General features: G+C 37.3%; 1 protein-coding gene across 1 annotated transcript in view; it reads left to right on the plus strand.

Annotated features, from left to right (window-relative positions):
• LOC149578801 (uncharacterized) overlaps positions 1–15,081 on the plus strand; it is a 120,553-nt gene that overhangs the window by 91,156 nt on the left and 14,316 nt on the right. The window lies entirely within an intron of this gene.

Consider the following 15,081-nt stretch of genomic DNA (forward strand, 5'->3'; position numbering starts at 1 on the left):
AATAAGGGAGAGAAATCATTGATTTAATAAATATATTTTAATTAAATTGCAAAGCTTGCACATGAAACTAAAATAATAATATAATAAAGGAAAAATGATTTTTTGCATGATTGCACAATCGAAGCCCTAATTTTGGGGAAAGCTCTTTATTAGGAAATTAGAGTTCATTTCTCCACATTAAGATTTGGAGGAGCGAATTTCCAAGAAGAGGGTTTTTGGTAGGAGAATTGTTTTGTGAGTTCTTAATGTCCTGTTAGGGAACCCAAATGAAATAAACCTAAAGGTTTCACTAAGTTTGCCAAACATTTTTTTTTTTAAAGATAATAAACAACAAAAGATAACATAGTGGACGCAAGAGATAAAATAGCGGAAGCAATAACTCACATACATACAACCATCATAAACAAATTACATCTCTTAAGGGTCCCACGAGGTTAAATCACATTTAAGTTTATTAATATTAAATCTAATACATAACCAAAATCCACATCAGGGAATAAGTACAAGTATGAATTCACTTAAACAATATACAATTATACAAGATGCCACTTGGCAATAATCAGAATGCACAATCATCTACTGTACAAGTCACAGGGTATGAAAGGTTGAAAGAATATACATCATCAATAATATACATCTCATAAGATCTCTAATAATCAAATACAATATGACAAGGTATAACCCATCCAACAGAAATATAAGATCAAATAGAAAGGAACATCTGCACAAGCACATCTAGCAACGGCATCAAACGGTTGAATCTCAATGGTATAATAAAAATGTACTACTTGACCTCGTGGAACCTAAATGGCCCACTCCCACCATGCTGAGGAGATAAACTCAAGTCCCATATAGATATCAAATCACAAGTTATAACCAACATCTAGGTCAAGGAAACACCTGAAAGCAAACTATCTCAAAGGGTACCAAGACACAAGTATCAACTAATCCCAGAGGCAACAAGTCATGTAGGAAATTTACTATCTAAGTGGGCAAGTGTCATCGCATGAGCCAACTCTAAGGTTACCTTAGCAGCATCTATGGACTCTGGCCCCCTAGTATCACTATGTGGCATCAATATCTTTTTGTATAGACAAGGCATACTAACAAGTCAACTCTAAGGTTACTCTGGCAGTCTCTTAGGACTATGGCCCCCTAGTGACTTTATGTGGCACCGATATCTTATTAATTCATTTTAAACCCATTTAATGAAATGTTATCACTTATTAAAACAACCTACAATGGGTTACCCAGGCAACCACTTAGGGCTTCAATCTACATTGCAAGCCACTTCCCAACATGACATACAAATAACCTACCCTAAGTTCAGCAAAAACAGGTCTCATACAACCATAAAATACACATCAGTTCTTAAACAAGCAATTGGAAAGCACTGAAATATCACTGATCAAAATCATAGATTTCACCAATACAATCATCCTAACAAGACTGATCCAAATCAAGTACACATATACCAAAACATGACATAACATGACATCACCAACAACAAATTACATAATCACCTTAGTCTTATACAAGCAACTGAGAAGCACTCCAAAGATAACTGATCGAAGACTCAAAGGTTACACCAGAAAAGTTACACCATTCACTTCAGTTTAGAATGTTGACATTAGCGCCTTGCTGCAACTAGTTCTTGTCCCGTAGTGTGGATGTTGGAGAAGAATTCTGAAGTTGCCAACTAAGACAAGTACCCTAGCTCACACTTGGCTCACACTTGGATGCAGCAGTATACAAAACAAAGCTGCTTGAATTCCCAATTCTGCCTTAGAAAAGATAAATGCTACTGATTGTGGCAGCCATATAATCATTAAATTTGACCATTAGACGTAGCAGTATGATCAAACCTGTGAGCTGTCTATGTACCAAATAGATAGTAGTGATATTAAATCTACCTCTTGCACAAATTTGCCTTCCAAACTCTTGATCGATCTGCAATGTAGAAATCAGATCGAGACACGATTCATTGGCATAATAATCACCAACTCAAAGTGCAAACTCTACCAAAAGAATTCACCATTTTCTTAGTAGCAAAAATGCTCAAATTCTTGATACTTCTCAGCACAAAATATCAAAATACATTAGGATGAATAAATCAAATCTAGAGGCTTTCTTTTATAACAATTAGGGCCAAAATCTTCTTCAACCACCAAGGCTAATTAGCTTCTCCCATACACTTCTCACTTAAATGCAAATTTTACTTTCTGGTTGCATATTTGAATTTTGAAATATAATTACTCCATGCACTTTTTAATTAATACCTTGGCATAGGCTTTCATGAATTAAATAAATATATGGCCCCTTCCAATGATGATTGAACCGTCAACTTAAGTGAAATTATAACTTTATTATAAGCCATTTTATGATTTCGGATTTAATAATAATTTGAACACTAAAATAATAATAACTCCCAAAATACATTTTCTTTTAACATACAATCTGAAATGGGAGTCACACCTATTATTTTCCCCCGTGACCAAATGCACTCTCCAAAATTAGAAAGGGTCCCTCTCAATCTTCACCAAACTTTCCATAAATAGTGAGTACATGAAACAAACCCAATTGAAGTCCAATTTGAGCCAAACGAATACCAAATTGGATCATATTGAATTCTGAAGAAGACTAGACCCTCCCATAACCGAGCGTCTGCTCAGAAGACCCTTTATCGATAATAATTAGCTTACAAGGATCACAATGATAGGCTAATCCCTCAAACTCCGATGTTAGGGAAAATTTGTACATTATAGAAGCTTAGTTATTGGAGGTTATTGTCTTCTCCAAAATTTACCATGTTCTAGTTTGGTCTTCATTTGGTTCAAAATGGACTTCGTTTTGGGTTAGTTTCCTATTTTTGGTAAGTAGCTGGGTTGGACAAAAAAAAAATGGTCAACTTCCCGGTGCAGATAGAATCATGGATTTATACTTATTTGATTAGACTTTATTAATAAATTTTATTGTGAGGCCATTTAATGTTATAAGTTATTATTTCATAAAGAAAGGGTCATTTTCATCATCATTAGGGTGGTGGGTAGAGAGTATTACATAATTATTCGACACATAACCCAAAGTTTATTCAGTAAGGAGCAAATGAAATAATATTTCATTTAAATGATTAAAAGTGCCTTTTTAGGAGAGGTTCAAATTTCTTATGGAGAAAAATATAAGCGTGGAAAAAGAGAGATGTTGGATTGTCATTGTTAAGCATCTATTTTCTTTGAACTTGGTTTGGGAGAAGAGACTGAGAGTTTTATGCTTTCAACAGCAATTGGAGAACAGAAAAGTTTCAGTGTTGCGGCCATTTGAGTTGGTGAAATATCTAGTAAATTTGGCATTCAAAAGAGCTTCATTTAGGAGTTCTAATTGAGCTAAACTGATGAAGTTTTGTGGACATTCAGAGCAGATTCAAAGGGGGTTTTCAATTGGCAGAGTTAGATTATTGTGTTGGTGATTTCCTTCAGTCATTAGCTTACTTCTTTAAGCTATTCCGTGTGCTACAAAGGCTTGCCGGATATCCTCAATGCTGGTCGGTGCGATTTTCATTTGGAAAGCACAATAAAATCAAAGGAAATCATCTTTGCCAGTACTGGTATAAGAGAAGAATAAACACAGCATTTGGAAGGCCAAGAATAAGTCTATCAAAAATAAACAATTAAGTCTTTGGTTGCTGCTGTTTAATAGGTTCCACATTTGTTATTAACTTATTACCATTGCTGTTTGCTACGTTCCAATAAAGACATTTCAGATAATTGTTTATTACATTGCCATGTATCTTGTGTTGCATTTCAATTGAAGCTTCATGGTTATTTGTATTTAGTTTATCATCAGCATATGGCTTGTATGCCAACTGTTTGCTTAAGTGCCTAGTGGCTGTAGGTGTACATTGGGATGCATAGCAAGTGTTTGTCTTTATGCCAACTAGCTGTAGTAGTTAATTTCAGTCATTTACATGTTTGTCAGTGTCTGAAACAGCTAGTTTATCATTTCTATAACAACGTTAAGCTGTTACAAGCATTCAATGACATCATTTGCAGCCTACAAACTCAAAGAATACCAGGAAATTCATAACAGCGGTTTCAGACATTGTATGCTAAATGTTTGATAATATTCCTTGAGCTTCATAACTACAAATTGTGATTAATTTTGAAAGGGATATTACAGTTATTAAGCTAGAATCAATTGGGGTTCTTATATTTTACGTGGAAGGCCAGGTTGGAAAAACCATGGTGAAAAATGCTGCTAGGATAAAAGTACCTTTTTAGCATAGTTGCATGGGGACAGGGGTATGCGGGTACTTTGAGTATGGGCACGGGTATGGGAATGACAATTTTCCAAAACAGGGGATGGGGTAACCTGTATGGCAAGTTTTTTTATTATAATTTTAATATTTTATAGAAAACTTGAAAATATGAGTCCTGATATTTAGAGTTTTCAAGAATAGTGATATGTTTGTAGATGTGTAAGTTTTCACTATTTTAGTTTCAAATTTGGAATACATTTGAAAGAACATAAATTTTATATATGGAAATAAAAAAAATCAGAAATCCTATATGTTTTGAATCTGAATGCATAACAGAGAAGGAAGACTTTAAATATGAACAAGATCTTAAATCATTTAACAACATATTGCAAATGATAAATATTAACCTCTAACGTGAATAGTAATAAAGTTTAGTAATTTATTATAATCAATTGACAATATTGTATCAAAGTTTCAAACTGATTACATATAAAATAATGCTTCGTAAACATCAAACTGATACACAAACAAAAATCCAACATGGAATATTTTTAACTGCTCTGTCTCCAAAAAATTAACAAGTGCTGATGTGGTGTTTCCCCTCCAGGGTACGTACCTGGAATGGGAAACGTGTCCCAGTACCCAGTACACGTCCTAGGGGTCTGGGTATGCATACCTGTGCAACTATGCTTTTTAGTTAACCCAAAGTTTATTCAGTAAGGAGAAAATGAAATAATATTTCATATAAATGATTAAAAGTGCCTTTTTAGGAGAGGTCAAATTTCTTATGGAGAATTTATAAGCATGGAAAAAAAGAGAAGTTGGATTATCATTTTTATTCATCTATTTTCTTTGAACTTGCTTTGGGAGAAGACATCGAGGATTTCATGCTTTCAACAACAATTGGAGAACAGAAAATCTTCAGTGTTGTAGCCATTTGAGTTGAACATCTAGTGAATTTGGCATTCAAGAGAGCTTCATTAAGGAGTTCTAATTGAGCTAAATTGATGAAGTTTCATGCACATTCAGAGCAGATCTTTAGGGGGGTTTCAATTGGCAGAGTGAGATTATTGTGTTAGCAATTTCCTTCAGTCATTAGCTTGCTTCTCTAAGTGATTCAGTTTTGCAAAGGCTTGCCATATATCTTGGTTGCTGGTCGCACCTATATGCTGCGATTTTCATTTGGAAGGCACAATAAAAAAAAGAAAATCTGTTGGTGTAAATACGTATTTACTATTTACACTTACTTAAGTTTACTTAGGTTAATGCATTATTTTATTATTTATTTTGTGAGACACTTAGGAGTTTGCGCACCTTTATGAGTTGTCATGTTGACAACACAGAAGTACGCAACTCTAATTCAGCACATGGTGTCTACAACACTAGAGTTTGCATCATTCACTGAGTTGTCATGTAGACAACATAGTTATTCGCACTCCCTTTTTAGCACATGTTGTCTACAACATTGATTTGCGTGATACACCATTGTAGGCTTATCCTCTCATCATCGCACTTATTTCTATGCTTAATGGAGGATAACCCTTATCTGGTGGACATGTGCTTGGTTGTATGACTTATCATGTAGCTGATTCCTAGGCATTCTAGATGCATCTTAGAGACCTTTATATACAGACACTCCTAGTGTACTTTAATGCATATTGAATCGAATACATTGTTATTCTGATCATACTCCTTTCTGGTCTACAGTTGTGCTTGTGTTTGAGTTCTTAGTTCTTGGGTGAAATTTGCCTTAAGACATTTTTACATGGTACTAGAGCTTGGAGAATTTCTTTTCACATAGCCGTTCGAGACCATTGTTGCTTCAGCACCTCGGCCCAAATCTGGAGTACCACAGAAATTGGGAGCGTCTCCAACCAAAACGGACCTCGCCATTGCATCCGAAATGTTGATTCGGTGCAAATCGACTATAAATTCGGCTACTTTGGCCCCACGTCGATCGTGAGGCAATTTTTTTTGCAAATCAGCACCTAGAGGCCCTGATTTGCAACTCGGGTATGGTCATTTTGCAGATCTAATTAATTATTTTTCGGATCTATAATTTTGTTATCTTTGCATTTTTCCCGGGTTGCAATTTCAAATTTTTTTTTGCCCAGTCGAGTAGCAGATAAATTTTTTTTGGTATAGGTACCGGGCAGTCAGATCCTAGTCCCGCACCCTATTTTTCGGAGAGCTTCAACATTACAGTCCGGCAAATGCCTAAGTTTCGGCGGATTTGCACACATCCTAGTGTTCTTTACCTACCGGCGCACACGCATATTACCCAGGCGGGTTGCCTTGTTTTCTTTCAAACCGTGGCCCTTTGTTTTTAAATGCTACTCTACATACCCGCATAGCGGATGTGGGATTAAACCCACACCCATCAGTAGCTTGCCCTTCCCTCTTGGCCTGGTGCTCCGACAGCTTCTGATCTTGGCGAGGTTTAAAGATTCTCGGCCCCGAAAAGATTTCTCGACGTCGTCTTCAAAACCCAGCCACTGTTCCCTCTTGCGGCGGCGATCTGAAAATCCTTGGTGACGTACAGATTTTCTGGCAACTTTGCGTGAATCTCTGGTGACCTTGTACTTCGGCACACCACATGTCAACAGCTTGATCCCGTCCTGTCACCACGCCTGCAGTCTGCTACGTAGGATTGACACCTCAGCAGCACTGACAACTCACTGCCACCTCTGTAGGTCCCGACCACTTCAATGTTGAGTCGACTACATAGACACGTTAGCAAATTCGACTCAGCGCCATGTCAGTTGTACATGCCAGCAATACCTTCACCACGTCAGACTGACACATGTCGTCTGTACCATTTTTGTACTACACACGTGTCATTCAGTTAGCGTGCCACATCACCCTGAGAGGCTGATTTTTTGTTGACGTCATCTGGACACGAGGTTAAATTTGACGGTCGTCTGACCATCAAAATCAAGGCATTTTATAACTGCTGTGACGATCGTTTGACTGTCAAATTTAAGCACGTAGTTTTTTGCCTAGACCTCTCTTCAAATTGCTTTTTGATTTTGCAGCTTGACTTTGCGAGGCCATAACTTGGTCATCTAGACTCCAAAGCAGGTGCAATTTTTTTTTGAAATTGGGTAAAATTTCTTGAACTTTTCAGTAGTGGTGTTCTTTTCTGGTTTTGGTGCAAGGATTTTTCAAAAATTGTGTTTTTTGGTTACTGTACCTGTTCAATCCTGCATTTTGCAACTTCAAACACTTCATACATGCTCATCTAGACACTAAAATAGGTTCCTTTTTTTTGAAAGTGCGTTATTTTTTGTCTACTTTCTAGATCTGCAGACAGATTCTAGGGTTGTATGGACAAAAATCTCACTTTTAGAATTAGGGCTTTTTCTGCATTGTAATATTTTGATTACTTTTCAAAATTGTTGTACCTCTGAGTTATAGTGCTTAGTGGCAGATTTGGGCCTCAAAAGGTAGTTGTAAAAAGCAAAGTCAGAAGTCCACTTTGTTCATTTTGACAAGTGGCCCATTGTACACGCACTACTTATAAAGTACCAAAAGCATCTTTTTTGGGGGAATCTTTTAATTGAGTGAAAAGGGGGTGTGTGTATTGTGTATTGTGTCTCTCTTTTGTGCTCTTTTCATTTTTGCATCATGGGTTCACCTAAATGTCCACTTCTAACTTCACGCAATTATTCTACATGGAAATATATTGTATGGAGTAGATTAATGGCAAAAGGTCTAAATCTTTATGTTGATGGTACAATTCCAAAACTCACCGATGCTAAAGAACTCATTGATTGGCAAATTATAGACAATTGGGCTTTAGGAATTATTAGGAGTTATGTACATAGAGATATTTTCTTCCACATTGTCAGTTTCACGGAATCCAAACCTACTTGGGATAAACTTGAATCATTGTATGGTAAGGTGGATGAGGAAAATGGATTTCAGATTGAGGACAATCTACTTCTCTTGGATCCAAAGAATCTTGACAAAATTCAAGATTACATCAACAAAGCCAATGAGTATAGAGCACTACTTAAAGATTGTGGAAATCCCATGAAGGATGACAAGTTGATTCATCACATCTTGAAGAGGCCACCTTCAGAGTATGCTTCCTTTGTTTCGAGTTATAATACTCACAGGTTGACCATGGGAAGTGCTCACCAGAAGCCTACATTTGATGCATTTGCAGAGATGTTGATTGTTGAACAGTCTCACTTGATAGATTTGGGACTTCTCACATCATCAAAGACCAAAGCATTCGTGGCTAGTGATGAGCACCAATCAAGTCAAGGAGGCAAAAGTTCTAGCAACAACAAGAAAAAGCTGTAGAAGCAGAAATCACAATCTGAGACACAACAATCCTCCTCACAGCAAGACAATTCTTCTTCCAACAAGAAGGGAAGTAGTGAAAAGGACAAACTTTTTTGTGCATATTGCAAAAAGTCAAATCATGACAAGCATCATTGCAAGACTAAAAGAATCGATGAGTTGGAAAACCTACTCAAGAAGAACAAAATTCAAGTGCCAGGTACTTCCAAGGATTCAACTCCAACCTCTTCAAAGGGAATAGGGCAAGCACTTATGGCCAATTCAAGTTCTTCTTTGGAATGGATACTTGACTTAGGTGTCTCCTATCATATGGGTTCTTCAAAGGGAGACTTTTCTTCATTGAAGCAGTCACAGGTATCGCACATCTTTGTGGGAGATGATACTAAAATTGAAGTTGAAGGGAAAGGACATGTGGAAATGGACAATGGGGAATTCAAAAATGTTCTCTACGTTCGAAACCTTAGCTCCAATCTCCTCTCAGTTTACCAAATTACTCACCTTGGAGATGGTCATAAAGCTGAGTTCCTTCCAGATTCAGTGATGGTTCGCAGTCTTAGAGATGATTCATTGGTTGCAGTGGGGAAAGTCAATCATGACAAAAGGCTTTATTCCTTCTCCCACTTTGTGCCTAAGTCTCCTTCTCAAGCCTTGTTAACTCACTCTACTTCACAAAACAAACTATGGCATGAGCGGTTTGGTCATCTTGCCTTCCACTCTCTTCAGCAACTTTGCTCAAAACACATGGTCAAAGGTCTACCTAACATCAACTTTTCTAAGGGTGAGGGTTCATCATGTTTAGTGGATTTGCATCTCGAGGAGAAGTATGATAAAGGGAAGTCTTCAAGAGCACCACTGGTTCTTCAGTTAGCTCACATGGTTTTAGTAGGACCTTTTGCAGTGACATTAGTCAATCAAGGCCGCTACATCCTTACTTTTGTTGACTTTTCACGATTCACATGTGTCTACTTTCTTCATCACAAGAATGAAGCGGTTGATAAGCTTCAAGCCTTTAAGAGTTAAGTGGAACGAAAATCAAGGAAAGCCATCAAGGTTCTACAGATGGACAATGAAAGTAGATAGACTTTTGCAAACTTAAGGGAATTGATCTTCAGAATCCACCAACATTCAGTCCGCACAATACAAATGTTGCAGCTATGAGGATTAGAACTCTTAAGACCATGGCAAGTTGCATGATAAAAGCCAAGTCTCTTGATCCTACACTTGAAGTTGAAGCCATTAGTAGTGTTACTCACATACTTAACAGGTCTCCTCATAATGTCCTAGATGGGAAGACTCCTTTTGAGGCATGGTGCGGTAGAAAACTAGTTGTGAGTCACCTTAGAGTCTTCGGTTGTCCAGCATGGGCAAACCTATCTTCCAGGGGATGCAAGGCTCCAACACCTAGGCCTTGTACTTTCATCGGTTATGAAGATGGTATTAAGGCTTATAGACTTATCAATCCAGAGACTTATGAGATCTTTGTGGAGAAGGATGTACAATTTGAGGAAAGTTCACCGAGCTTATCCTCTAATCCTCTCTGCACTTCATACACAGTGGAAACTGATAGTGACACCAGCAATAGTGCTTCAACAGATTCAAACACGTCGGATTCTATCGACAAATGTAGCAAGAGGTCACATCATCAGTATAGTCCACATGCATATATTGCCACAGTGATAGGTCCAACACAATAGGGTATACATTGTCTTCCAGCTCCAGCTTCAGTAGATGACTACATGGCAGACATTGCAGGTTTGTTCGTGGAGTCACACACCATAGATTTGGGAGACAACCTTGATGATTTGGATCTTCTTATTGATGAAGATGATCCTTCTACAGTTGTTGCGAGGGCTCACTCTGACCCTCATGTCCATTCTCTACATGATCAATCTTTACAGGTTGGCGTGATTGTGGATCCTTATGAACAACAATTGTCAGAGGTCTCTTTATCAGTTGAGGAGATAGATGGCTCATTGGGACAGGTTCAACAAACATCTTTGCCTGAGCTGCATTTGTTCTTTTCAGCATAGTTGGAAGGGGCAAACCTCTGCATCGACATAGGGATACTTGAGCAGGTTTCAGGGCCACCATACATCTTCAGGATTGTACCTTTGCCTTTGTTTCTTCCAAAGGGGAGGAACATCATTCTGCACTCATGGACCAGCTTCTTCCTTGGAGTAGCACTCACTGGTCGGCATTCTTCACTTGGGGGGGGGGGCTACCTTGTCTCTCTTCCTCTACTTTCTTATGGGTCAGACTTTTTCCTCTTATGAGGTCTTGTTCTTTTCATTTTTCACTATTGTATACACTTGATGTATGTCATAATGTGGGGGGTCTTGATTACTCCATCCGTCCATGCATCTTGCCTTTTTATCTCTCTTTTTGGGGTAGGGTTTTTCCCATGAGGTTTTCCCTTTCTTTGCTTTATGAGAGATTGCATGTCATTATGTACATGGGTACCTAACATGGCTTAGTAGTCGGGACCCATCATGCATTTCATCCTAGTTTTCGTAAGCTTAAGGGCATTCCCCTAAGTTGCACTTAAGGAGAGGTGTTGGTGTAAATACGTATTTACTATTTACACTTAAGTTTACTTAGGTTAATGCATTATTTTATTATTTCTTTTGTGAGACACTTAGGAATTTGCACACCTTTATGAGTTGTCATGTTGACAACACAGAAGTACACAACTCTAATTCAGCACATGGTGTCTACAACACTGGAGTTTGCATCATTCACTGAGTTGTCATGTAGACAACACAGTTATTCGCACTCCCTTTTTAGCACATGTTGTCTACAATGTTGATTTGTGTGATACACCATTGTAGGTTTATCCTCTCATCATCACACTTACTTTTGTGCTTAATGGAGGATAACCCATATTTGGTGGACATGTGCCTGCTTGTATGACTTATCATGTAGCTGATTCCTAGGCATTCTAGATGCATCTCAGAGGCTTTTATAGACAGACACTCTTAGTGTACTTTAATGCATATTGAATTGAATACATTGTTATTCTGATCATACTCCTTTCTGGTCTACAGTTGTGCTTGTGTTTGATTTCTTAGTTCTTGGGTGAAATTTGCCCTAAGGCAAATTCCTACAAAATCATCTTTGGCAGCACTGGATAAGAGAAGAATAAATACAGCATTTGGAGGGCCAAGAATAAGTCCATCAAAAAGAAACATTCAATAATCTCATTTGCAGCCTGCAAACTCAAGGAAGACAATGAGGAAATTCATAACAGTGGTTTCAGACATTGTATGCTAAATGTTTGATAATATTCTTTGAGCTTCATAAATGCAAATTGTGATTATATTTGCAAGGGATATTACAATTAATAAGTTAAAACCAATTCGGGTTTTTACGTTTTACGTGGAATGCCAAGATGGAAAAACCATGGTGAGAAATGCTGCTAGGATCTACGGTCCTAATCCAGCCTCACACTTGAAGAATTTGCAAGATTTTAGGGCACGAACCCAAGGAGTCACCAAATGCCCTTATGTGAGCACCAACTCATCCAAAATCACAACTCAATAATTTAAGCACCAATTCAGAATTCTCAGAGCACCAACTCAAAGACTATTAGATGAAGTACAACTGATTACAAATTCTGTGATTTCTTCTTACAACATGAGTAATTTAGCATTTACACTTTGAGCAGATTTCTGATTCGTGAAAACAATTCTAGTTATCCTTCTGCAAACTGGAATCAATGTGAAATAATAACACTCCCTCTGCAAACTAAATCCAATCTTGAATAATAACAATCTCTTTGCAACCTGAATTTAATCTGAAATAATAACAATCTCTCCACACACTGAAATGAATTTGTCAATGGATTTGATAGAATGATAATCTGACTTTGCTGTAAGTATAGATTTGAGAACGATTTTAAAGCAGAGCACTATTAAAAAAGATTTAAGAGAAATTTTGTCTCTGATATACCTGACTCACTTTAAAATCAGTTACTTGTCTTCCTTGAAAATCAGTTTCAGACTTTAATCAGCAAGTTCCTCTTCAGAATGTTATCACCAAAAACAATGCACACAAAATATTCATAATCATTCAACACTTTCCAACAGGCTGCATTTGTTTTATTACAACTTCAAGTGTTTCTCAAAATATATACATTACTCTTTAGACAATTAAAAAATTCTCATTTTAGACTCTTCAAGGCATAAAACTTTATCACCTTTGTATCCACATTTCATCCGCACACATGAAACACATGAAGGAATGATTAAATAGACTGTCTCAAGTGAGGTGGCTAACTTCAAACAGCTAAGAACTTACAAACAACAATTCTATCAGCCTACTGCCCTCAACTTCCTTTCTAGCAGACTTATTGATAGGTAGGCTCTAGGATTCACCTGTGCTTTTGCCTGTCTTGACTAGGCCTTCACTTTCTTTTCTCTTCTATTAGGACTATGGTCATGTATCTTCAAGATTCAGGGTGGTAACATACTCCTCTAGACTGAATCCTAGAAAATCCCAATCAATTTATGTGAGATTTCCTTACCTCCAAGCCGCTTCTCCCCTACAATCCCAAAACTTGCTCCACGATCATCATGGCCTAACCAAGAGTGGATTGCCTCCTAGCATGTCTCTTCACATTGGTTCCAACTCAAATTGACAAGTTCTAGGGTCCAAAGTTCACTAAATGAAAATAGACTGAAAAGAAACCTACTAGGCCTAAGTCTCAATTAGCCCTCTGTTTTTAGTTTTTAGGGTTTTTCTCAAAACTTCTCGAAAGGACCCTCCAATCCAATGACTATCTTGAGCACCCTTTTGGGAGACCTAAAAGATTTTCTGGGTCGTAAAGTACCACTAGTTATACAATGCCCTAAACCCAATTTAGGCCTATTTTGCTTATACAAAGTATGAGAGTCAGGTTTTTTGTACATGGATAATGAGATGGATTCAATCAGTGGTTTCAACTAGTCACATGGCCTCCGCCGAATTTTGGCAACACTCTCCAACCATTATCTGGTAAATGTGAATCCATTCCTGCTTGTTAAATTGACTGTTAATCAAGAACCTAGCTGGGCAATGTTGTCTGCTCTCCTAGGGCTTGCATGTAAAATTTATTAACAGGACTGTCCTGCAAACTACCAAAGGGAAAATAAAGTACATTACCCCTACTTGCAGTTCCTCAATGGCCGTTAATTGCCCATGGTGGAATCTTGAGTTAGGGGCTTGTTTTTCCTACAAACCCTCAGTCAACCAGTGACAGGGCAGTTTCAAACAAAATTTAATCTGGCACACCAAAACTTCACACAAACAGGAATAAACTGTATAGAAGGAAGAACTGATTGAAATCTATCTAAATGTACCAAAAAGAACTTCAAACTAATCCACATTACAATATTTACATGAGTTGCAAGGTAACTGTGCAAGAAAATGCAGAAAACTGTCACTTGTTTGTATTGCCAAAATGCCGAAAATGACTTCCAATCCCACATCAATTAGTCTTGAAGCCTTATATATGCTTCCCCCTCTATTTCCAACTGAAAGGAACTCGCTATAATTGATTTTCGATCGAGATGTGAAAAATTGCAAAATGTTGCATGAGCAATATTTGCACATTGCATGCAACTTTACTTCAACTCATCGGTTTTCTCTTCCTACTGGTGTAGAATGGGATGTTATACCTCCTTAGATATTCCCAAATTCAAACTTCAACTCTACACCCTTTGTTACATCCTAAGTGAAACTTTGACAATATTGACAACATAACAACATTTTAGACAATATTGGCCAAACCAGAATCAAATGACATCAAACTAGACTCAAACCACCTAATGGGCTATCAACCACCCTTTATTACAAGTATGGACCCCTACAAAGGTCTCCAAACCAAAATATAAGGGTTTAGTTCATAACACCCTAGATGCTCCTATACCATTTATGTTGAAAACTTATATAACAATTTGTTCTACACAGCCTTTGCCAATCATTACTTTCCAACAAATTCTTGTTGACAGTAAGCATTGACCTATTATGATCAATCTGATCAAGAACAATATTTCTCAGAACTATCATCAAGATTTCAATTTACATTATGAAGAGGAGTGTACAGCTTGATATAATGATCTGATCCCAAACCTATGATGGAGACCTAGGTTACTGATTCGGATATAGAATCGGAAGCAGATACGAGAGGCCGATATAGGATGTGGGATTTTTTTTTGGGTACGGATGCGTTTGGAAACATCTATATATAATATTAATATATATGAAAGAATTTAAGAAACTTATAATTACAAGAAATAAGAGTTAGAAACTTAGAAATATACAAACATACATCATTTGATAGTATCATTATTAATTTATTCATATTATACTTCACCATTGATCAAGATTCAAGATATTTCATGTCAATTAAATTGTTCATGATTCAATGTTCACTTATCGGAATCATAAGGATTCTCAAAAAAATCTGGATCCTTCTCATCTCCAACCGCTGCAAAGTCCATATCATTTGAAACAAAAATGGTTCCACTTGCGCTAGA

The sequence above is a fragment of the Cupressus sempervirens genome, chromosome 1 (genome assembly GCF_028749045.1).
Source record: "Cupressus sempervirens isolate cs-2001-9-10 chromosome 1, ASM2874904v1, whole genome shotgun sequence".
Lineage (NCBI taxonomy): Eukaryota > Viridiplantae > Streptophyta > Pinopsida > Cupressales > Cupressaceae > Cupressus > Cupressus sempervirens.